Raw genomic sequence first — 24,612 nt, forward strand, 5'->3', positions numbered from 1 at the left:
CCAGTAGGGCCTTGGTTTGGCTGTTCCACAAATAATTTTGTGACACACTTTAACACATACTTGAATACTTTAGTGAATCATTGTTAAGTTCCAGTTCTTGACTCATGCGATGTCAGTTCAATGTATTACTTTACCAGTCAAAAGTCTATGCAAACATAATTAGGTACTACATTAATAGACAAGAGACTATCAACCACATTCCAATACAAGCCATAAGTAAGTAGGTGGCTGCATACTCATGCTTGGGACAGTTGGATGGGTTTGGATGGTGTTGTGGAATATCAAAAGACACTCGACACAGAAATGGCTGAGGGTACAAACAAGCAAAGGTTTATTCAGTACAAGTATGTATACAGGGGATGCAGCTCGCTCAATCCGCTTGAGAGTGACTGCTCGACGATCGTCAGTCGCTTCACATATTTATACACTATTGCAACAGTGCCTGTCTGCCAGTACACACATTGTTCCAAGTGTCCTGTTTTTTTTCAGCTCACAATGTGTTCTGCTTATCACAGATCTATAAGACAAGACCAAAGGTTTGTTAAAGCTGTGCTAAACTAATCAAGTCTCAACCCTTTTAATACCTACAGCTATGTGTCACTGTCATACTGAGCTTACAGTTCTATTTCCCCTAACATATACTTTTACACTCTACATATCTGTCTTAGCTATTTTTTCCCCTACAATCCCCCCTTTTGGACCTTGGCCGTGTGCAAGGAAGCCACTACTGTTGGTGATTCTCGCCCCTCGCCCCAGATTGCGGTGACCAGTCAGTAGGTTGGATTCGCAGGCACCAATGAACCGAGACGGTTAAACTACATACCTCCCCGGAAGCTCCTGCCTATCTGCCTGCAATCCCTTAGATAGTGCTTTAGCTAAAGTTCATCGGTGTCGACGCTGACAGCAAGCTCCACATTCAATAATGAATCTAACCCAGATTTCCAGTTACCCCAGTCCCAAAGTCTCTGCCATCACGGTCTTTCCGCCAACTTGGTCTCTATTTCATGCTCTAGCAATTGTAGTTCTTGACGTATCTGGTACAACTGTTTTATCGCTCTTTGGGCCTCCTTCCATAATCCTACCACAGGTACCTTGTCAATTCGTACTTGGTGTTGTCAGTCACATTTATTTGCTCCTTTCACGGAGGATGCACATATGTTATTGGCGCATGTCTAATGATTGTCGGGGCTTCTGGTCTGAAACAGAAGCTCATGCCATTGATAGGGCAGAGTATAGGGCTGCAGGAGAACAACATTTCGCTGGTGGTTACGCAGTATTCTCCTTGTCCGCGATATACCGTTTGGGTTGGCTCATGTTCTGCACTGGAAATTTCAATAGTACAATTCAAAGTTGTGTTAAATCCACACACAGCCTTATTCCATACTCCTACAGGGTGTGGGCAAACGTTTCCTCTTTCCCTGCATCCCTGCAGCGAAATGCCTCTCGTTACCCGATTTTGTTTAGTTGCCCAAGTAGGGGTAGAATAGTACTTTAACAATTTCTTGTTTCGTGTTATTTCTATATTTTCTACTTTGTACAAGGATAACCCTGCCTCTCCCTGTACCTTTGGTATTGCTACAACTATCTCCACTAACCTGAGGTGTGGTGTGACACAATGTCCTGTAACCAGGTAGGCCCTTGTAAGCCCCCTAAGCATACAGTTGGAGCAGTTACTACTCTTAGGTGCCATCCCTGTAAAGTTTTACCTGTTATTCAATCTGGCAACTCTCCATTATGGAGCTGTTCCAGGTTGTGGCACATCTCTCCTATCCACAACCTGTAAGCCATACATAATTGTCTTCCCTCAACCAGTATGGTAGTATTTTCCAATAGTTGGAGGAGCTCATTCGTGGTGTTTTCATGGCTTTCTAAGGTGTGTATATCTTTTAGTAGGGTATCAGCCAAACCTTCCCTGATTGCTCCTAGTCTCTCGTCCGACTTATTGGCTTTGATTATTAAAGTTTGCAGTGTGGAGGTTAGGCGGTCAATTTTGTTATTTAACTCAGCTACGTCCAAGGCATTGAATGTGGCCGTACCTGCCCCATAAATGGTCCCCAGGTCTTTCATTAAGCCGCATTTCCAGCAGCGGTAGTGGTTATGCAGTGTTCAGGTGCCGGTGTTTTTACCAGCCCAGGAAACCACTCTATCCAACAATTTGTGGTAGAACTCCCTCGTCTTGTCCCCGCACCATGATGGCAGTTCTGTCTGGCTTATATTCAGTACCACCAATATTATTTCATGTTGAACACGCTTTTATCTCTGCCCCTCAAGACTAGCCACCTCAGCAGCAGCCCTGGCCATGTCATTGGGCAATTTAGGGGTTTCTTAGTGGAAGTGACACTTGTGGCCATGGTTGTTGGAATATGCGTGGTGGTTGTGTGTTTCTTATCCCAGCACACCACCCACGTGGGATAATTTGAAATGAACTCCCCAATCTCTTTCACACTGGGACAAGTCAGGTCTGAACCTGTTGGCGTATCCGTAGGTTGTTGGATGTTAAGACCTCTTATGACACAGAACGGCCCTGCACTCTCCAGCAACGACCCCAGTGCCATCTGTGCAATGTCGTCCGTTGTACGTTATCTCCCCACAGCCCCAGTGAAAGTCATAGTACCTGTGGTGCAACCCATACATAACTGCACTCCCTCGCTTGTGTTCAGGTACCCTTGTCTACACGGCACATGTTTCGTCACGGAGTATATCAGTTGCGGAGAACCGTCCGTGTCTGTGTTGGCGCGCTTAACCTCTGGGTGTCCACGGAATTTTCCGTGTGTTATGGTGAGTGTTGATATCCTCAAGGTGATCATCCTGTGATAGAAAGCACATGCAGATTTCCTGGTCATCACCGGTTAGTCCTTATTAGGTTCCTTATACCTTTTAAGTTGCATCTAATGTTTCCACCTTCCTTTACCTCTCATATCTATGCAAGCACAACAATGACCGGTGAGGAGGACCTCATACGGTCCCTGCCATCTCGGCGCTAGTCCAGGTTTAGCTGGTAATACCCTGACCATCACTTTATCCCCGACTACTGGTAATTCGCTTTGCTCTCCTCTACTATCCCATTCTAAATCCTCGATTACCTGTCTGACTCTGACTTCCTGTCTTAATCCGTGTAATTGTTGACACAGTTCTTTTACAAATCTCTTGACCCTGTCTTTTTCTGGGCCTATGTCCTCACCCCCGGTACACGTGCCTTTGGGCAATTGCATTGCCCATCCTGTTATCAGTTCAAATGATGTCAGTCCCATAGTCCGTTTGGGTGTTGCCCTTAGTCTCATCAGGATACTGGGCAATAAGTCCGCCCAACCCTTGCCAGTCTCACCTATGGCCTTTGCTAATATTTTGAGAGTTCGGTTCATCCTTTCTACCATGCCTGAACTCTGTGGATTAGATGGCATGTGAAATTTCTGTTTTATACCCATGCAGGCACATATCTGTTTGATAACTTTTCCCATGAAATGTGTTCCCTGGTCGGAGTCTATTTGCAAGGGGACACTCCACCTAGGTATTATTTCCTCAGCAAATATTCATGCCTCTGTATTGGCTGAGCAATCTTTAGTCGCAAAAGCCTCAAGTCATCTTGTGAAGTGATCTATCGCAACTAGCCAAGAAGTCTTGCCTCTGCTGGAATGTAGTAGTAAGTCAGTGATGGATACTGAGGCTCTGTTATCTATTAACATTCTGCACTGCAGGCCCTCTAACAATGCGTCAACAAACATTCTAGGATTCCAAACTTTCCTCGTCCCTGGGGGCTGGGGCTACCTATTTCTCAGAGGCCAGCTTGATCATTTCCATAATGTCAGATTTTGTCAGGAAGGCCCCTGTTGCCCCTCCTCTTTGCCGGGTTCCCAATCCTTCCATACCGCTTCCCTCCACCCAACATTCCTTCTGCCGTTGTCCTAACCTTCGGCAATTATTGCATCGGGGTCCCTTGGCTCCTTTTGCTGTATTACACTCCCTAGCCAGGTGTCCTGGTTTCCCACACGTACAACAATTTGCCGCTAAACCAGTTACGGACGCTACCTTTTTGTTTATTCCCTTACTTTTCATTGCCCACTCAACTATGCCATTATAATCATGTCCCACTGGGATGCCTAACTCTAGGACCCTTTGGTGTTCTGCTCTCAGTCCTTCCTTCAGAATTTTAAGCAACACAGGGTCATCTCGGTTACAATAATTTAGTCCTGAAAAATAACGATAGGTGGTATACTTCCTTTCGGCATACTCAGCCCCCTTCCCCTTTGTTTTGCATCACTCCCATTCTTAGAACATAGAACAGTGCAGCACAGTACAGGCCCTTCGGCCCACGATGTTGTGCCAACCCTTTAACCTACTCTAAGATCAAACTACCTACATACCTTTCATTCTACTATCGTCCATGTACCTATCCAAGAGTCGCTTAAATGTGCCTAATGTATCTGCTTCTACTACCACCGCTGGCAGTGCATTCCACGCACCCACCACTCTCTGTGTAAAGAACCTACCTCTGACATCTCCCCTAAACCTTCCTCCAATCACCTTAAAATTATGCCCCCTGGTGATAGCCCTTTCCGCCCTGGGAAAAAGTCTCTGGCTATCCACTCTATCTATGCCCCTCATCATCTTGTACACCTCTATCAAGTCACCTCTCATCCTTCTTCGCTCCAATGAGAAAAGCCCTGGCTCCCTCAACCTTTCTTCATAAGACATGCCCTCCAGTCCAAGCAGCATCCTGGTAAATCTCCTCTGCACCCTCTCTAACGCTTCCACATCCTTCCATTAATGAGGCGACCAGAACTGAACACAATATTCCAAGTGTGGTCGAACCAGGGCCTTATAGAGCTGCAGCATAACCTCGCGGCTCTTAAACTCAATCCCCCTGTTAATGAAAGCCAACACACCATACGCCTTCTTAACAACCCTATCAACTTGGGTGGCAACTTTGAGGGATCTATGGACATGGACCCCAAGATCCCTCTGTTCCTCCACACTACCAAGAATCCTGTCTTTATGCCTGTATTCTGCATTCAAATTCGACCTTCCAAAATGAATCACTTCACACTTTTCCAGGTTGAACTCCATCTGCCACTTCTCAGCCCAGCTCTGCACCCTGTCAATGTCCCGTTGCAACCTACAACAGCCCTCTGCACTATCCACAACTCCAGCAACCTTTGTGTCATCGGCAAACTTACTACCCCAGCCTTCCACTTCCTCATCCAAGTCATTTATAAAAATCACAAAGAGCAGAGGTCCCAGAACAGATCCCTGCGGAACACCACTGGTCACCGAACTCCAGGCTGAATACTTTCCATCTACTTCCACCCTCTGTCTTCTATGGGCCAGCCAATTCTGTATCCAGACAGCCAAATTTCCCTGTATCCCATGCCCCTTACTTTCTGAATGAGCCTACCATGGGGAACCTTATCAAACGCCTTGCTAAAATCCATATACACCACATCCACTGCTCTTCCTTCATCAACGTGTTTTGTCACATCTTCAAAGAATTCAATAAGGCTTGTGAGGCATGACCTGCCCCTCACAAAGCCATGCTGACTATCTCTAATCAAACTATGCTTTTCCAAATAATCATAAATCCTGTCTCTCAGAATCCTCTCCAATAATTTGCCCACCACCGACTGTTAAGACTGACTGGTCTGTAATTCCCAGGGTCATCCCTATTCCCTTTCTTGAACAAGGGAATAACATTTGCCACCCTCCAATCATCTGGTACTACTCCAGTGGACAGTGAGGACACAAAGATCATCGCCAAAGGCGCGGCAATTCCTGCCAACTAATTAGATCATGCGTCTCCAAGCCCTTATTTGAACAGTTGATTAAACCTCTGATATTTGCCACCAGCATTTAGCCCGACTATGCCGGTCCACTTTCCACTAGTTACTAGGTTGTTCATTTCTACCCAGAGCGGCCTGGGTATCTTGGACCAAACCAAGACCTGAATGTCCTCTTCATGAGGTTGTGGATATCTATCAATTCCTCTAGCTTGTCCCAAAATTCAGTGTTGGCATAGTTCTGTTTCGGGGTAGGAAACTCTTTGGTTATCGTTTGTTTTTCAGCTGGGGTGAATGGCACCCTGTCTCGCAAGTGTCTGTTTTACATTAACCTGTCCGTCCAGTCTCTGTTTTTGTACTGTGGGGACCATTGCCATTGTTGCCACAGTCTTTCCGTTCTTCAGTGGTGCAGTGGGACTCAGCCCGTTATACAGAAGGGAGTGGATTCCACCCCGTCATCATTGTCATACCGCGCAGCTTCATCATCCAAACTATTCCAGTCAATGTCGTTTCTGTCTGAGGTCGTGAACCTTGGTCCGGGTGCCTGTATGGCACCGACCTTAGTTCCTCAGTCCTAAGTACATACGAATATATGAATTAGGAGCAGGAGTAGGCCACTCGGCCCCTGGAGCCTGCTCCACCATTCAATAAGTTCAAGGTTGAACTGATTACCCTACATTTCCACCTAACCCCGATAACCTTCCACCCCCTTGCTTCTCAAGAATCTATCTATCTCTGCCTTAAAAATATTCAAAGACTCTGCTTCCACCACCTTTTGAGGAAGAGAATTCCAAAGACTCGCGATCCTCTGAGAGAAAAATTTCTCCTAAGCTCTGTCTTAAATGGGCGACCCCTTATTTTTAAACAGTGACCCCTAGTTTTAGATTGTCTCACAAGGGGAAACATCCTTTCCACGTCCACCCCTCAAGACCCTTCAGGATCTTATATGTTTCAATCAAGTCGCCTCTTACTCTTCTAAATTACAGCAGATACAAGCCCAGCCTATCCAATCTTTCCTCGTAAGACAGCTCGCCCATTCTAGGTATTAGTCTAGTAAACCTTTTCTGTACTGCCTCCAATGCATTTACATCCTTCCTTAAATAAGGAGACCAGTACTGTACACCGTACTCCAGATGTGATCTCACCAATGCCCTGTATAACTGAAGCATAACCTCCCCACTTTTGTATTCAATTTCCCTCATAATAAGCGATAACATTCTATTAGCTTTCCTAATTACTTACTGTACCTGCATACTAACCTTTTGCGATTCATGCACAAGGACACCCAGATCTCTGCATCTCCGAGCTCTGCAATCTCTCACCATTTTGATAATATGCTTTTTTATTTTTCCTGTCAAAGTGGACAATATCCCACTTTCCCACATTATACTCCATTTGCCAGGTCTTTGCCCACTCGCTTAACCTATCTATATCCCTTTGTAGCCTCTGATGTCCTCTTCACAAGTTACTTTCCTACCTATCTTTGTGTCATCAGCAAATTTAGCAACCATACCTTTGGTCGCTTCATCTAAGTCATTTATATAAATTGTTAAAAGTTGAGGGTTCAGCACAGATTCCTGTGGCTCACCACTCGTTACATCTTGACAACCAGAAAAAGACCCATTTATGCCTACTCTCTGTTTCCAGTTAGCTAGCCCATCTTCTATTAATGGCAATATGTCACCCTCTGCACCATAAGCTTTTATTTTCCGCAATAACCTTTGATGTGGCACCTTATCAAATGCCTTTTGGAAATCTAAGTACAATGCATCCACCGGTCCCCCTTTATCCACAGCACAAGTAACTCCCTCAAAGAACTCAAATAAATTGGTTAAACATGATTTCCCTTCCACATAACCATGTTGACTCTGCCTGATTACCTTGAATTTTTCTAATTGCCCTGCTATAACATCTTTAATAATAAATTCTAACATTTTCCCTAAGACAGATGTTAAGCTAACTGGCCTGTAGTTTCCTGTTTTCTGTCTCCCTCCCTTTTTGAATAAAGGAGTTACATTTGCTATTTTCCAATCTAACGGAACCTTCCCGAATCTCGGAAATTTTGGAAAATTAAAACTATCTCACTAGCCACTTCTTTTAACACCCTAGGATGCAGTCCATCAGGATTCGGCGGATTTGTCAGCCCACAGCTCCAACAATTTGTTCAGTACCACATCCCTGGTGATTGTAATTTTCTTGAGTTCCTCCCTCCCTTCCATTTCCTGGCTTACAGCTAATACTGGGATGTTACATGTATCCCCAGTAGTGAAGACCGATGCAAGATGCCTGTTGAATTCATCTGCCATCTCCTTATTATCCATTATTAATTCCCCAGACTCACTTTCTATGGGACCAACGCTCACTTTGTTAACTCTTCTCTTTTTTAAATATCTATAGAAACTCTTGCTAACTTCCTTATCAAACTTTGTCATTCTTTGCTGTTTTTTATATTCCGTCCAATCTGCTGACCTGCCTCCCATCTATGCACAATTATAGGCTTTTTCTTTAAGTTTGATACTATCTTTAACTGTTTTAGTTAACCACAGATGGCGGTTCCCACCGTTGGAATTTTTCTTTCTCGTTGAAATGTATCTATTCTGTGTATTCTGAAATCTCTACTTAAATGTCTGTCACTGCATCGAATAGCCCGCTCTCTGGTTAGCTCCAGAACATATTGTTCCAAGAATTTATTCCAAAAACATTCTATGTGCTCCTCATCTAGGCTACCTCTGCCCATCTGATTTTTCCAGTCTTATATGTTGGTTAAAATTCCCCATAATTATTGCTGTACCTTTCTGACGAGCTGCCATTATTTCTTCCTTTATACCCTTTATAGCTACTGATTATAATCATAATCCCCTTGTCTTCCTTGTCCCTTTGCTGGGCATCCCACCAGATCTTTTGCTTCTCTGGTGGATCCTCGGGGTTCCAACCCTTTTTTTTCATCCTATCCATCAATTTCTTATTTTTGTCAACCGAGAATTTCGTTATTGACCCTTCAGGTCCCCAATTAAATGTGTCATCTCCCGACATGTCCCTATGTTTCTGCTAATCATTGCCTTTAATTTCTCACTCTTATTCTTGCGGCAGTTCTTTGCCGCTGGCCTCTGCCCTTCGGTGATCCTGACCTGCCTGTCGCACAATGGTTCTGATCTACTCTGGTGGCTCCTGGCTCCATGCGCTACCTCTTTGTCTTGTTTTACCCTGCCATGCCCAAGTTCAATCTCAGTGGTCCGTTCGTCCGACCGCCAGACTTGCACCCTACCTGTGGGCGCTAAATAAAAGATACTCACCCACTTGGTGCGTCTGATCATCCAGTTCCCTAGCCACTCGTGGAGATCTTGCCGACTGTGCCAATTATTGTGAAATATCAAAAGACACTCAGCACAGAGACAGCTGAGGGTAAAAACAAGCAAAGGTTTATTCAGTACAAGTATGCATACAGAGGATGCAGCTCGTTTAGTCTGCTTGAGAGAGACTGCTCGACGATTGCTTCACATATTTCTACACTATTGCAACAGTGCCTATGTGCCAGGACACACATTGTTCCAATTGTCCTATTTTGTTCAGCTCACAATGTACTCTGCTTATCACAAGACAAAAGGCTTGTTAAAACTGTGCTAACTAATCAAATCGCAACTCTTTTATTGATCAGGTCTCAACCCTTTTAATGCCTACAGCTATGTGTCACTATCATTCTGAGCTTACAGTTCTATTTCCCCTAATATGTACTTTTCCACTCTACATATCTGTCTTAGCTATCCCTACCAATGGTTCTCTTATCTCCTAAAGTGACAAGGTTTCAAGAGCTTTTTCCTTTTTAAATATACCTGCTTCATTGCTCATGTAGAAGTCACAAATGTGACCATATAATTCATTTAAGTCAACAAGTTTCAGCTTGTGACTTTTATCATAGATAGAATCATAGAAAGTTTAAGCACAGAAAGAGGCCACTTATGTCATTAAGTTATAACCTTGTCAGACATTTTATGACTCTTAAGTTATTGAACAGATTACTGAACGTAAACAATCATAGGGGCTCTAACCTCATAAATATCATGTTGCATTGTCAAATGTTATTACCCTTATAGACTATCGAAAATTATCTTTCATTACACATGACTCTGCCAAAATGCCTTCTTGGCATCTAGAAAAGTAAGAAACTTTTGCTGCCTGTTTTCTTAAGATGTTTTTAATCCTGAGTTATTGTCATTATCGCATTGCTGCTTGTAGGAGTTTGGTCTGCGCAAATTGGCTGCCACATTTCCTACATTACAACAGTGACTACACTTCAAAAAGTACTTAATTGGCTGTAAAGAGCTTTGAGACATCTGGTGGTCACAAAAGGCAGGATATAAATGCAAGTCTTTCTTATTCTTTCACAAGTTGTATATACTTATCAAGTACTAACACTTTACCAGAAATAGACTTCAGGTATGCAATACGGAAGGTGAGTTAATTTGTTTGAAAAGCTATTTAGTTACCCCAATCGGATATCCAGGCATTGTCAAAGAGGTTTTCCCAATCAGTTTGTGATGCTCTTACGATAAAGCTATGGCAGGTGATTGGGAGACAATCTCTTCACTTCCATGCACCAACCCCAAACCCCACAAAGAAATCCCAGCCTAGATATTTAACATTTGGCATTCGGCTTCAGTAATTCTTTTGCCCCTTGTTCCTTTTATAAATTGCTGATCTTGGTTGAACTTGAAAAATTAGAGCTTCCTAAAGACAGCACCACAGTCATCAAGTCTTAAAAGCATTCCCTTTCTAAGTGATTAATTACAAACAAGTTCTTGGCATATTTAATTACGACTTAGAAAAGCAAAGACTAAAGGAATGTTTCTGCTGACAGAAAGCAAAAATTTAATTCATAGGGTAATTTACAAACACAAAGCATATATTCCAATATTGGAACACAGTATTTGTAATATTATCGAGTTGCTGCTAGACTTCAATCTTTGCAAGGCATAATTGGTTTTGTATTCTCCCTACTTGTGGAATAACCAAATGAAACCTGAAATACTGCTGCAATCGAGAAAGATTTCATAACGAATATAATATATGCCAGTGAATTTCAGAATTGTACAGTATTTCATTGTATGAATAGACACTTCAAAATAAAAGGCTGTGCTATCTCAAGTAGCATGATCTTGTACACTGTGTCCTGAAGAGATGAGCTTTCTCTTTTATTACTGTCAAACTGACAAGCTGAGGAATGGTAGATGGACTTCAGTGTGGATAAATGTAAGGTAATGCATATTGGTGTAGGAATCTCTTGAAAGGTACTCAAAGTAAAGGTCGGGATAATTATTGACAGTTCAATAAAACTACTCAATTAATGTGAAGCTTTGATCAACTACTTAACCTTAAAGGAAAATATTTTTATTTAATAGGCCTTTATCGTGAAGTGCCTCTCAACCCTCCCTTGTTTTATATTATGTAACTGTCTGTCAGGGCTGTTTAGAAATAAGTAATTTATACATCAATTATATGGAGAGACTAGAGAAGGTGGGATTCGATCTGAAAGAGTTTACAGGAAATTTAATAGAGGTGTTAAAAATAATGAAGTGCTTTGTTTCCACTGTCTGGTGGGTCGGTAACCAGAAGACAAGATTTAAGATAACTGGCAAAAAAACAGAGGGGATATGAGGAATTTTTTTTTTTGCACAGTGAGTTACTATGACCTGGAATGCACTGCCTGAAAGGTTGGTGGAAGAAGATTTAATCATAATATTAAGAAGAGAATTGGAGATATACTTATAAAGGACAAATTTACAGGGTTGTGGGGAAGGAGTGGGGTGGTGGGACGAATTGGATAGCACTTTCATGGAGCCAACACATCCACGATGGGCCAAATGACCTCCTCCTCTGCTGATCCTTATATGATTGCCCCACCACCCCATCCAAACACTGGTGTTAAGAGTGGCATGTGATACTCGCAGTTCAGCATCCTTAGATACCTTGGGCTGGATTTTAAATCCATTCAGGGTCCAAATCGGAGGTGGGCAATTTGTCGCCCGGCCTCCGTGCCGGTTCACCTCCTGAATCCCGACCCCGAGCCATTTTGAATGAGGGCAACTTGGAGTCAGATCGACAACTAATTGAGGCCAATTATTGGTAATTATGGGGCAATGAGGGCAGCCCATGTCGGCCTGGACCATGGTGGGCTTGGGTGGGTGGGCCACAGCTGCAGCCGCTGATGGGCTGCCTCTTCAGGATCATGGACAGGCAGCTGTGGCTTTCTAAAGCATCAAAAAAAACTTGCCTCGCCTTCTGCCTCTTTCTCTCCATCTTCAGATCAGCAACTTCCACCCTGGCCGATGGGCCTGCTGGAGTGCCTCCTATTGGCTGTCCAGTGTCAGGAGCCTGCCCACCATCCTTAATTGGATGGCAAGCCCCATCCCTGGCCTTCAATTGGCTGAGGATTTTAAAATCCCAGTGGCCATGCTTAACGCGCACCGTGTGAGATCTAGACCAGGAACTAACCCCATTCCCGGTTCCCGACCCATAATTAAAAATCCAGCCCCTTGGCTCTGACATTTATGGGGAGGCAGATGAGGAGATGTAGGGGCTATGGAATACAGATTTAACAGCAGGCCCTTAATTGGCTTTTTTTTCCCATTTCCTAGCTTCCGGCCAGTCAGGTTAAGAGGCTGGCTGGCTGTCGAGCAGAAAGGCCTGCCAGAGAACAGAGTAGTTGTGGAAATGGAGAGTGAAATCTGGGGTGTTTTGGATCATGGTGGTGGGGCGAGGGGGGTGTTTCTGCTGTGGCAAGCTGACTTGGAATTCTGGGGTGGGGTGATTGAGGGTGGGGGAGCACTGCCGCTGCTTCGTGCCCAGAAACAATGCTGGAAAAGAACTTATCTGCTGGATCCAAACTTTCTCACCTCCCTTCTTCCCAGTTTCTTGAGCCCTGGGAAACCCAGCCTGGAGCCATTAAATGTAAAAGTCTGTTAAAATCTGAGGCATGAAGTCTCATTAGCATATTTTAATTACTGACCCATCTCTCGAGTGCAGGTTATCTGCCTCTCAATCTGCCCTGCTGAAAGCAGAAGTAGGTGCAATCATGGCAAATTGGGATTGGATTTCAGATTGTTCAGAATTTACTCCCCTAACTCTCTCCTGTCCGTTCTGGGAGTGGGGGCATAGCTTAAATGCTGGTGACCACCAGCCCCCCCCCCCCCCACTCCAATCCCCAGTGTCACTGGAGCAAAATTTCATGAAGCCCTTCCCTAAGCTCTTTAACCTCTCCAACTTGAAAGACAGAAATAAAGTAGTTAAAAAGGAAGGAAAAACAAGGAGGAATGAAAGCAAAGAAAGGAGGATGGGAAGAAGAGGAATGAAAAAGGAGGGAGAGAGGGAGGAACCTACACTAGAGGTCTGATTTTTAATGGTCCTCTAACAAGAATGGGCCATGCTTTTCTCCTTCCTCTTTCCTTCTGTCCTCCATCCCTCCCTCCTTTTTACCTTCCATCTGCCTTTCTTTTCTTTCATTCCTCTTTTTTTCCCCTTCCTTTTTAACTACTTTATTTCTATCTTTCAAGGTGGAGAGGGAAAAGAGCTTAGGGAGGGGCTTTCAGAAAGCAGCTTGGAGCTGGCTGAATGCTCTGCATCCAGTGGTGTAATGAAGCGAACATTGATGCAGAAAAGGCCAGATGAATGCATGAGGGTGGTCTAAGGCTGGCTGAGATTGCAAAGGTTTGATGGGGTGAGACCTTGGAGGGATTTGAAAATGAGGATTTTAATTTCTATATGCTTGGGGAACAAGGCGCAAGAGAAGGAGTTAGATGATAAGTGAGCAGGACTGAATGTAGGATTGGATACAGGTGGTTGCATTTTGAACAAGTTGGAGTTAATGGAGCAGGGAGTATGTTTAGCCTTAAAGGAGGACTTTGTAACAATCATGTCCAGAGCTGACATAAATATGGATTAGGGTTTGGCAGCAGTGGGGGCGAGATGAGGGGCCAAGGCATGTGATGTTACGATGGTGTAAGTAAGGCATCTTGGCGGTGGATAGGATGTGAGAATTAAGACTTAATTCTAGGTTGAACAGAGTCTCAAGGTTGCACAGGGCCTGGCTCAGGCTGTGAGTTGATAAAGAGGGTGTGAAATGGCTGTGGAATTGAGAAAGGTGATGGAGTGGTAGAGCAGAGTGTTATCAACAGACATATAGAAGCTGTCCCCAAGAGATCCCTGGGGAACCCTGGAGATGCTGTAAAGTGGTATGATGAAAAGCCATTGTTGGTGAAGCATTAGCTAAATTGGGACAAGTAGAAGCAAAACTATGCAAGGGGAGTCCCAAACAGCTGGACAACAGAGGAGAGGCGATGAGGGGAAGGATGTGATTGGCCGTGTTAAACACCACAGAGTGGTTGAAGATGACAATGAGGGCCAATTTATCAGGGTTGCAGTCACAGAGATATATCCTTTGTGAATTTTGCCTCAATATAGTTGGAAAAATTCAAGCAGTGTGTCTCAGGAGAGAAGGAAACTGAATTAGGAGGCAATGATTCTTTCACAGACCTGAGAGGGGGAAAAAGGAAGCTAGAGAGTTGTTGGAGAATGAACAGGTAAAGTTTTGAATTTTAGGAGGGGAATACTAAAGAGTTCTGAAAGTGAGGACAGTGCAAAAGCAAAAGGAGCAATTCTTTTTTCTTTTGGGCCTCCTTATCTCGAGAGACAATGGATACGCGCCTGGAGGTGGTCAGTGGTTTGTGAAGCAGCGCCTGGAGTGGCTATAAAGGCCAATTCTGGAGTGACAGGCTCTTCCACAGGTGCTGCAGAGAAATTTGTTTGTTGGGGCTGTTGCACAGTTGGCTCTCCCCTTGCAATAAAAGCTTGAAAATGCAGTGTCTTAAAAGGTAGTTGGCCAGGATTTGGGTGGGAAAAAGGATCAACTGAGTGATAGATGGGTCTTAATAGGAGATAGACTAGATTCTTTTTTGGGCATCTGCTTTGGTTTTTTGATGCTTGCATGAATTATTAGGTCAGTGATGAACTGAATGTTCCATAAGTTGGATTCCAATGTTTGCCCAACTGGTGTACATATTGTATTTAATCATTTTTGCTGCCATCTTTCTCTTTTCCTGGTGACATTGACTTTTCACAGTTTTAAATTCTGTAAACAGCACTGCAGAAATTCAAATGCTGTAACACTTGAGGAGCTGTTTATGTAGTAACCTTACAATTCCTTATGAGGACTCCTGATTTCACTGGATATCATGCAGACACTTTGGGCTGGATTTTACGTCGGGCAGATGGGTGCTGTCCACCGGCGTAAAAATCGGTGGCGAACCCGCTTCCCGGCCCGGAGATCTGTCCTGCATTTTACGGATCCCCAGGCTTTGATTGATCTGAGGCGGAACTTCCACCCGCTTGCGGGAGGAAGTCCCGCCTCATTGAGCTGCCTGCCAATCATCGGGCTGGCAGCTCTTAGTCCCAGTAGCCCCACTGGGAGCGGTGGCCACTGCTGGGACTGCAGCCCAGCCAAGGATAAGCAACCAGGGCTACAGGTAAATTAGAGTTGCCTCGCTGGGGTGATCGGTCGCTCCCTGGCGAGGCAAGGGTGATCAGGTGGGGGGAAGGTGAGGTGTCTCGGGTCCTGGGGGAGGTTGGGGAAGGTGGGGGGGGGCGGCCCTCAATTGGGCACCCTGTGCCTGTTTGTCAGGGCCCACCCCCGGGGTGCTGAGAGGCCGCCAGCTTTCACTGGGTGGCCTTTCACATCCCCGTGGAGGTGGGCAAAGGCCCATAAGTGGCCGTTAAGTGGCCACTTAAGGGCCTTGATTGGCCTAGGGCAGACAACCCATTTCTCGCTCCCGCCCCCTCCCCCCGGGCCCGGGCCACATAAAATGGGGCAGAGGTGGGAGTGGGTTGGGAAGGCCTTATGGGGCCTTCCAATCAATTTTATGCCACCCACCCCACCAATCACCCCGCCACCATCCGGCTCGCTGGGGTGGCATAAAATTCTGGCCTTTCAAATGTAAATAATGCCTATTTGCAAGCATTTGACTCAATTATTTATGAAAACATTTTGAATCTTGATATTTAAAAAAAAAAATCAATATCTATAATTCTGTTGGAAATCTTTAAGACATATGCTTTTGATTTTTAACATTTCTGCAAAGTTTTGCATGCCAAAACAAATATTACATCTGATGGTCTTTTGCTGAGTTGGCTTTGAAACAACCCAATCAAAAATATCAATATGTATTGGCACTTAAATGCTCTGGGGCATAAACATCTAACTATTGCTTGTAGCCAGAATAATTGGGAGAAATAACAGGGAAGTAGTTTAATCAAAATGTTCAAATGACTTCAGAAACCACAGAAATGAAACTTGCATGCTTAAAACCATCGCCTGAACCATGAAATCAGATTCCTCCTTTGAAATCACTCCCTGATATTTTTTTTGTTTGTAATATATTTTAATTTTAGTTGAAGGTTTGATTCCAGTTTCCAGTTTTTGAGCCCTCTGTACACCTTACAATTTAGATTCGTGAGGGTATTCAAGAGGATTAATGACTACGATATGATTGCTCGAGGTTTACTGACAAACAATTGACATTTTATTTTCTACAATGCCTACCTGCATTTGGACACTGAAAACCTGTTCTGTTTCTAATTTGCAATCCTTTTGTAAAGCTATGATATTGGTATTAATGCTGCATCGCGTGTTTTGCTTTTCGTCATTACCGATTGCAATCCCAGTGACATAACAATACTGTTGAGGATGGAGTCTATTGTCATGGCAACCCATTACCAAACCTAGGGACGGAAGGACCTAGAAAAGTCTGGTGGTTATAGAGAAAAGAAAATATTCTCACTACTGACTGAAAGACCTCTCGATCTTTCCAAGGGCTGCCATAAACTTTACCACCAGGCACACCACTTGGCTGAGAAATGCTGGCATTATTTCTTCGACAAACATTGTGCTTGTTCCCAGGACCTGAAACAAAAGCTGTAGAGCATCACCTACGTTTTTCTTTGCTGAAAGAAGGAAGTTTGGAAGTATTTACAGTAGCATGTATTGAAGCCTGTTTTATTCAGAAAATATTTGGTAATATATGTCGTTCCCAAAAGAGTTCTTCACTGCAAAAAAAATCAAATAAACCTGTGTCTCGTGAAACCAAAATATATTAGCAACTTCCAAATTAATGTTCAGCAGCTGCAGTTTTGTTTCATGAAACTGGTGTCAGAGCATAGAATTATATCTTCTGGGTTGTTGAAGAAGAACGGAAGCAGTGTTTTTGTTTTAGGCTACCGAAATGTGTTTAACCTGCAACCTTTAGCCACCCCCAATGCTTTGCACTTAGAGAATGTTTTTTGCTCCTTTCCTGAGTCTAACACAGGTTCTTGCCTTTCTCTCTTTCAGTCCCTACTGACATGAATGATTCTGTTCCTTGAGGAGCTTTCAGTCACTTTCACTGTCCATGATCATTCTCTGTACAAGGGGAGAAATCAATTTTCTATTTATAACATTATCTCAAACATTTGTTGCTGAGACAGGCCTCTCAGCTGTACACCACAGTAACGCAATTGGTGCCAATTCAGCCCTAAAGGAGTCATTCTATTTGTGTGCATGGCAGAATATGCTGCTCCCAGTTTGTCTTTCATTTTCAACTCGCTGTTATCATTCTTCAAATCCTTATTTAGTAAATTGTTTTTTAAAAAAGGTGTAGCTTCAATTAATTACTCAGTCACTTGCTTGAAAGACACGAGTGTGCAACTTGAGGGATGTTAAATATGGAAATAATAAGGTAGGTGCACATCAATGATGCAGTCATTGTATTGTTTACTTTCAAAAGGGATGTAATGAGAGACAGTTATTTGAATTAGAATTCAGCACTTAAAGCTTAACTGCACACCATGTTTAAGTGGAATATTTACACTGACAGCAGATTTGTACACGGTCATATATTCATGAATGAAACAAATATGTTTAGCTCTAACTCACAAAAATACACTTTTCAGACGGAATATTGTTTGATTTTTGCAACTATGCCATATGCCTTTTGAGATTTAATGGGCTGCACCTGTGTTGGTCCACTTACGCATGTTTCATGGGTTCAATTTACTCATTGTCCTTCAGATTGTACATGTATATGTGCTTCTATCTTTATATTACTGCAGTTTACTTTCTTGTGTATGTGACTGCAGTTTTGCTTCTTCCTCATTGTCATGGAATGCTGTTGAGTGTAGATATCTTGAACTCTAGTAGTTGACAACGTAGGAAAGATCATAAAAAGATAGGAATAGGTGTAGGCCATTCACTTCATCAAGCCTTTTCCGCTGTTCAGACTGATTATTGGTACCTTAATTTCGGTAAACCATATCCCTTGAAATACTTACCTAACAAAAATCTATCTGTCTCAGTCTTGGCAATTTCAATTGACCCTGCATCCACAGCCTTTTGAAGGACAGAGTTCCAGATTTCCACCATAGTTGTGTTTCCTGATTTTATTCCTAGTTCTAATTTTAAGGTTATTTCCCCTTGTTCAGGATTCTTCTCCCAGAAGAAATAGTTCTTCGATATCTATCCTTTCAAATCCCGTGAAAACTTTAAAGACCTCAAGTAGATCACTCCTCAGCTTCTACTCAAAGGAATATAAACCAAGTGTATGTAGCCTCTCCTCATAGTTTATGATTTTAAGCCCTGGTGCAATTCTGGTGAATCTGTGCTGCATTCAATATAATGCAAATGATTTCATCTGTGGAGAACCAATGAATTGCAATTGAGTTGCCAGTTAAAGCTGAAAGCACAGAGTTGTATTCTCTCCCTTATACAATTGGAAATTGTGAGACCTTTCTTAGCATGGAGCACAAAAGGGAGCAGGTAAATTGAAGATAACAGCACAGAGAGTTCACGGGGGAAATTTTATGCCCTCCCCCGTGGCGGGTTCATAGAACTATTAAAAAATTACGGCACAGAAGGAGGCCATTCAGCCCATCGTGTCTGCGCCAGCCAAAAAATCTAGCCACCCAATCTAACCCCACATTCCAGCACCTGGTCCATAGCCTTGCAGGTTACAGCACTTTAGGTGCATGTCCAGGTACCTTTTAAATGAGTTGAGGTCTCTGCCTCCATCACCATTCCTGGCAGTGAATTTCACACACCCACCACCCTCTGGGTGAAAATGTTTTTCGTCATGTCCCCTCTAATCCTTCCACCAATCACCTTAAATCTGTGCCCCCTGGTAACCGACCTCTCCGCCAGGGGAAACAGATCCTTCCTGTCTACTCTATCTAGGCCCCTCATAATTTTGTACACCTCAATTACGTCACCCCTCAGCTTCCTCTGTTCTAAGAAAAATAACCCAAGCCAATGCAATCTTTCCTCATAGCTGCAACTTTCAAGTCCTGGCAACATTCTTGTAAATTTCCTCTGTACTCTCTCCAAAGCAATTATTTCCTGCCTGTAATGTGGTGACCAGAACTGTAAGCAATACTCCAGCTGTGGCCTAATCACCATTTTATATAGTTCCAGCATTACATCCCTGCTTTTGTATTCTATACTACGGCCAATAAAGGAAAGCATTCCATATACCTTCTTCACTCCATCTCCCTGTCCTCCCACCTTCGGGAACCTGTGGATATGCACTCCAAGGTTTCTCACTTCCTCTACCCCTGTCAATATGCTCCCGTTTATTGTGTATTCCCTCGCTTTGTTTGCGCTCCCCAAATGCGTTACCTCATACTTCTCTGGATTGAATTCCATTTGCCACTTTTCTGCCCACTCGACCAAACCATTGATATCATTCCGGAACTATGGCTATCCTCTTCACTAGCAACTACACAACTAATTTTTGTGTCATCAGCAACCTGGGATGCAATCCATCCGGCCCTGGTGATTTATCCACTTTCAAGGATGTGAGACTCTCTAGTACTTCCTCTCTCGTTATGCTTATCGTATCTAATATTTCACACTCTTCCTCTTTTACTACAATGTCTGCATCATCCCTCTACTTTGTGAAGACAGAGACAAAAATCTCATTAAGAACCCTGCCCACATTTTCTGCATCCACAAGTAAGTTCCCTTGTACACCTCTGATAGGCCCTACCCTTTCGTTAGTTATCTTCTTGCTCTTAATGTATTGATAAAACATCTTTGGGCTTTCCTTGATTTTACCTGCCAATAATTTTTCATGTCCTCTCTTTGCTTTTCTAATTTCCTTTTTTACTTCACCCCTGCACTTTCTGTACCCCTCTAGGCTTTATAAAGTATTGAGTTTTTTGTGATGGAGGCAAGGAAAGCATAAAATTGGGTGGGATGGTGGCGGGGAGGTTCCTGCCTCCGCCAAAATTTAGTCCGGGCGGAAAAGCCTGTAAACGGCCTTCCCACCCTGCTGCCAATTCAGGCCCTGAACTAGGCAATTAACCCCCAGTTAAGGGCCTCTTTCCACCGCAGTCACAATTAGACGTGTGATGGGCAGCCCTGTCTCCACACGGGAAGCTTGGCATGGAAATCCGTGCTGGCTGCTTCCCGTCTTAGGATTGGGGGGTGTGGAGTCCCTCATTTAAAGGAACTTTGTGCCTGAACGAGGGACCCGGCATTGGGAAGGGGGTGGGGGGGCTCGCTAAGAGCCACCCCTCTGCCCTTGCTGCTGAATCCCTCTCGACCCCCCCCAACAATTTCCACCCTGCAAGATCCCTCCCGCCCTGACCTACCTGTGGCCTGGATCCAGCAAGTCATCTTGCCCTCTGGTAGGTGCTCCTCTAGCAGCAGACACCACCTTTGCGGTGGCGCTGCAGCTGCCAGCCTCTGATTGGCCGTCAGCTCTCCAAGGGCAGGACTTCTGGTGATGGGGTCCTTGCTCCCATGGAAGGCCCACTGCTGTCCACTTAAGTGGCTGATTAACACTAGATTCGGCGGACCTTCTGGAGAAGAGGCGACGCGGGGACCTCAGTGTCTCTTTTTCTGGACAAGATCCCCACCGCCAGAATAAAATTCCCCCCCCACTTGTCTCTCTATGAGCAAGGGTAGGTGGTGGCGTAGTGGTATTATCACTGGATTAGTAACCCGGAGACCCAGGGTATTTCTCTGGGGACATGGGTTCGAATCCCACCACAGCAGAAGGTGGAATTTTAATTTAATTAATAAATCTGGAATTAAAAGCTAGTCTAATGATGGCCATGAAACCATTGTTGATTGTTGTAAAAACCCATCTGGTTCACTAATGTCCTTTAGGGAAGGAAATCTGCTGTCCTTACCTGGTCTGGCCTACATGTGACTCCAGACCCACAGCAATGTGGTTAACTCTTACATGCCCTCTGAAATGGCCTAGCAGGCCACTCAGTTGTACCTAACCGCTACGAAGTCAATAAAAAGGAATGAAACCGGACGGACCACCCGGCATCGAACAGCACTGTGGGTATACCTTCCCCAAATGGACTGCAGCGGTTCAAGAAGGCACCTTCTCCAGGGCAATTAGGGATGGGCAATAAATGCTGGCATAGCCAGTGATGCCCACAGCCCATGAATTAAAAAAAGTCACTTTCCCAGAACCTCTTTAATGGAAAAAGGATATCACTTGCACAATATGAGCGTTGTCACCAAGTTATCATAGCAGGTGTTTATCTTACTGCAGTATTATTTAATTAGAAATCTTACTTTTTTTATTTGTACTTTTTTTTCTTTGCTTTGTCCATTAGTGACTTACTATCTTGGTCTTGCAGGAAAATGAAGATGCACTTCTGTAATGTGCTTCACATATTGTGATTGGTTGGCTGGCTGCAGGCTTATGGGAATTGCGCTAAATTTTGACATTTGGTCCTAAAATTAACCAGTCAGAAATATATTGGCTTGATTTGAATTTCATCATCTGCATATTAAGTCTAATGATTTTGTGGCTCAATATTTTTCCCTAGATTATTAACTTAATGAAAATATATTTCAGCACATAAAGCCAGCATTAGCAATTGAATGACTGGCAAACGGCCAGTGTGATCACTGGCATAGAATAATTATAAATAAAATCCAGACAATGTAAATGATACATTATTCCAATATTGTTTATATCACAAACATGACTTAAACAGGACAAAAGAAAAAATATAATTTTCTAACGCCAATCCCCCTACCCACCTCACCCCCAGAAAGGAAAATGTGGTTGAACTGCTATTTCCTCTGTTGATTTACATGGCAGTAAGTGGTGGCTGCATCAACTGTTCACTAGATATTTACTGTATTTCGTCAGCAGAAGTATCACTTTTCTCCTCTGTTCTGTTAGGATGAGGCTCGGATCAATGCCTTCCACTTTAATTTTAATATTTCTTGGTACTTCTGTAGAGCTGTGTTCAGGTGCAAGGGATGGTGTCTTTAAAATGGATGTCCTTGGAAGAGAATTTCTGCCAGGTTTCTGAGGGATGCCCTGGTGAATTTTGATGTAATTCAGATTCTGTTGTGTTCTGGAAGTATGTTCTAATTAACTTTTAGGATTTGATCATTTTTCTGTTCCATTTTGTTAAATATTACTGGGATGATTTCATTTTCCATGTAACTGGTTAATGCTATCAAATGTATTGAAACCTATGAAGTTCAGCATTCCCATTCATTTTATGGAAGGTAAAGCAGTTGCACTTTGCAAGCCTCAGTTCTCTCAATTCATTTCTAACGGAAAAGGTTCTAGCTGTGTAATCTATACAAAAAATGACAGTAGACAGCCCCCAGATGTTTTAAGAGGACTTGAATTCTGATTAAAATACACTTCTTATTTTTTGCATTCCAGTTACCCAGTAATGTTCCGAGCATCATTCTGGACCAGTTTTACAAAAGATGAGTCACTGGAATGTGTTCGCTTTGTTTTTATCTAGATGGGAGTATTGTTTTGAAAGTTTTAATAAATGAGTTCATTGTAAACCATAAAGACAAATAGAATGAGATAGCATTAAAAAGAAGTAATCAATCATCTATGCGTCTCTAGGGCTCAGTCTGCAATGTGTTACTAAAATAACACTGCTATAAATCCATAGTCTGGGGAGATGGGGCTTGGAGCCATTACAACACTGCTGACTAACATCACAAAAAGACTGTGGTGTATTTTCTGGGCCTTGCGGCTGCTGGCATAGGTGCAGAACAGCTGCTGAAGGACACGACAATCTGGCTCGCATGCTTTACCTAGAGTTACATTGTAAGCTATGTTTCAACAGGCCTTTTCGACTGTCCTGGAGATGTTGCAAAAATGAGCCATTGCTCATATTCTAATGCATTTAAATAAAACCAAGCATGACCTCCTGCCCCTTTAAGCAGGAGTATGTTGGACTCTAAAGGAAGCTCTATGCATGTTAGTACTCTTTAAAGACTCTAATGCTTTTTTCCATTTTTAAGTTTTAGTCTATTTTTAAATTTTACAGTCTATTTTAGTAATGATTTTTGTTGGTCATTGGCTAGTTATATTAAAATTAATAATGGGGGTTGATATTGGAGTGCTACAAATGCAGTGTTTCACATGGGGGATAACGTACAAAATTCAAGAAAGAATGCCTGAGTTGAACTGTGGCATTTATTATGTCATAGGTCATACTTGTATACCACCTATGACTATGTGAAATTGTTAACACAGAGCCAATTTGATTGCTACCATCAGCAACGAGGATACCTGCAGTCATCCTGCACCATAATGATAAAGTACTGACAGTGGCAGTCAAATTCATTTCATCTATTTGCTTCTACTTTCTGTCAGGTTATCCTAGAGATCATCTGAAGTGTAGCCAATGTGCTGCCGTGCATGTATCAAGCATGTGACTTACACATAGGTCAGCATGACCTGTGCTTTCATCTCCTTTTCCACTGGATAGCAACAGTGGCATGGTATGGCTGCCCAATATCATCGCACTGTTGCATTTCCTAACTGAGAGAGACAATTGGTGACAGCATGTTCGCATTCTGCCGACCATTGCGAGTATCAGTAAGTTACTATGCAGCTAAGTTATATTGCAATCATTTTATGTGTGAAGCCCTTTGAAGATGATTGTGCTTTACTTGTAAGTTGCAGCTTGAATATTGTTTTACTGAAGCATGAACGTAGAGTAATTACAGCACAGAAGGCGGCCATTCAGCCTGTCAGGTCCATGCCAGACCTCTGTACAGCAATCCAATCAGTCCCATTCCCCCACTCCATCCCTATAGTCCTGCAATTTATTTTCCTTAAGAGCCCATTCAATTTCCTTTTGGAATCATTAATCGTTTCTGTTTTCACCACCCTCTTTGATAGCAAATTCCAGGTCATTAGCACTCGCTGCGTAATAAAGCTCTTCCTCACCCCTCCCACCCCACCCCACATCTCTTGCCCAAAACCTTAAATCTGTGTCCCTAGTCCTTGTGCAGTCAGCTAATGGGAACAGCATTTTTTGTCTACCTTACGTAAAAGTGTCAAAATCTTGTATACCTCTATCAAATCTCCTCTTAATCTTCTTTGCTCCAAGGAGAACAACATACATTGTAAACAATGAATGTAATGTGTACAGTGTTTGTGTGGGTTTAGCATTTGCCAGCAGGAAATGTGAAACATATTGACATGCAGCACTTTGAGCTAACTAACTGGTGAATGATACTACCAGGATAGCTGAGGTCTCACCACTGGGGCTGAAAGCAGGAGGCGACCCTCTGTAGGCTGGCGGTGAGACCCAGAGAGGCATCTCATCAGCGGTTGCCAATTAAGTAGCTGTTGCCGGGGCTACTGTACCTATTAAGAATGGTGGCTCACCCCCAAGAGCTACCGGCCCAATCAGATGGCCAGCAGTTCAGCAGCACTACCATTGCTGGGACTGAACCTGCAGTATGAGGGCATATCGATGGCCGTGCACCCTCGAAGACAGTTAAGTGGGATCAGGGGACACCCGG

General features: G+C 43.4%; 1 protein-coding gene and 1 long non-coding RNA gene across 5 annotated transcripts in view; one reads left to right on the plus strand and one right to left on the minus strand.

Annotated features, from left to right (window-relative positions):
• Positions 1-24,612, plus strand: part of trappc9 (trafficking protein particle complex subunit 9) — a 1,144,460-nt gene that overhangs the window by 990,400 nt on the left and 129,448 nt on the right. The window lies entirely within an intron of this gene.
• On the minus strand, positions 360-9,190 carry LOC137369564 (uncharacterized). Its single transcript, XR_010974969.1, has 3 exons — positions 9,065-9,190; positions 2,615-2,808; positions 360-517 (listed from the first exon to the last, which is right to left on the minus strand). It is a non-coding gene; the product is annotated as an uncharacterized lncRNA (long non-coding RNA).

Source organism: Heterodontus francisci, chromosome 5 (genome assembly GCF_036365525.1).
Source record: "Heterodontus francisci isolate sHetFra1 chromosome 5, sHetFra1.hap1, whole genome shotgun sequence".
Taxonomy (NCBI): domain Eukaryota; kingdom Metazoa; phylum Chordata; class Chondrichthyes; order Heterodontiformes; family Heterodontidae; genus Heterodontus; species Heterodontus francisci.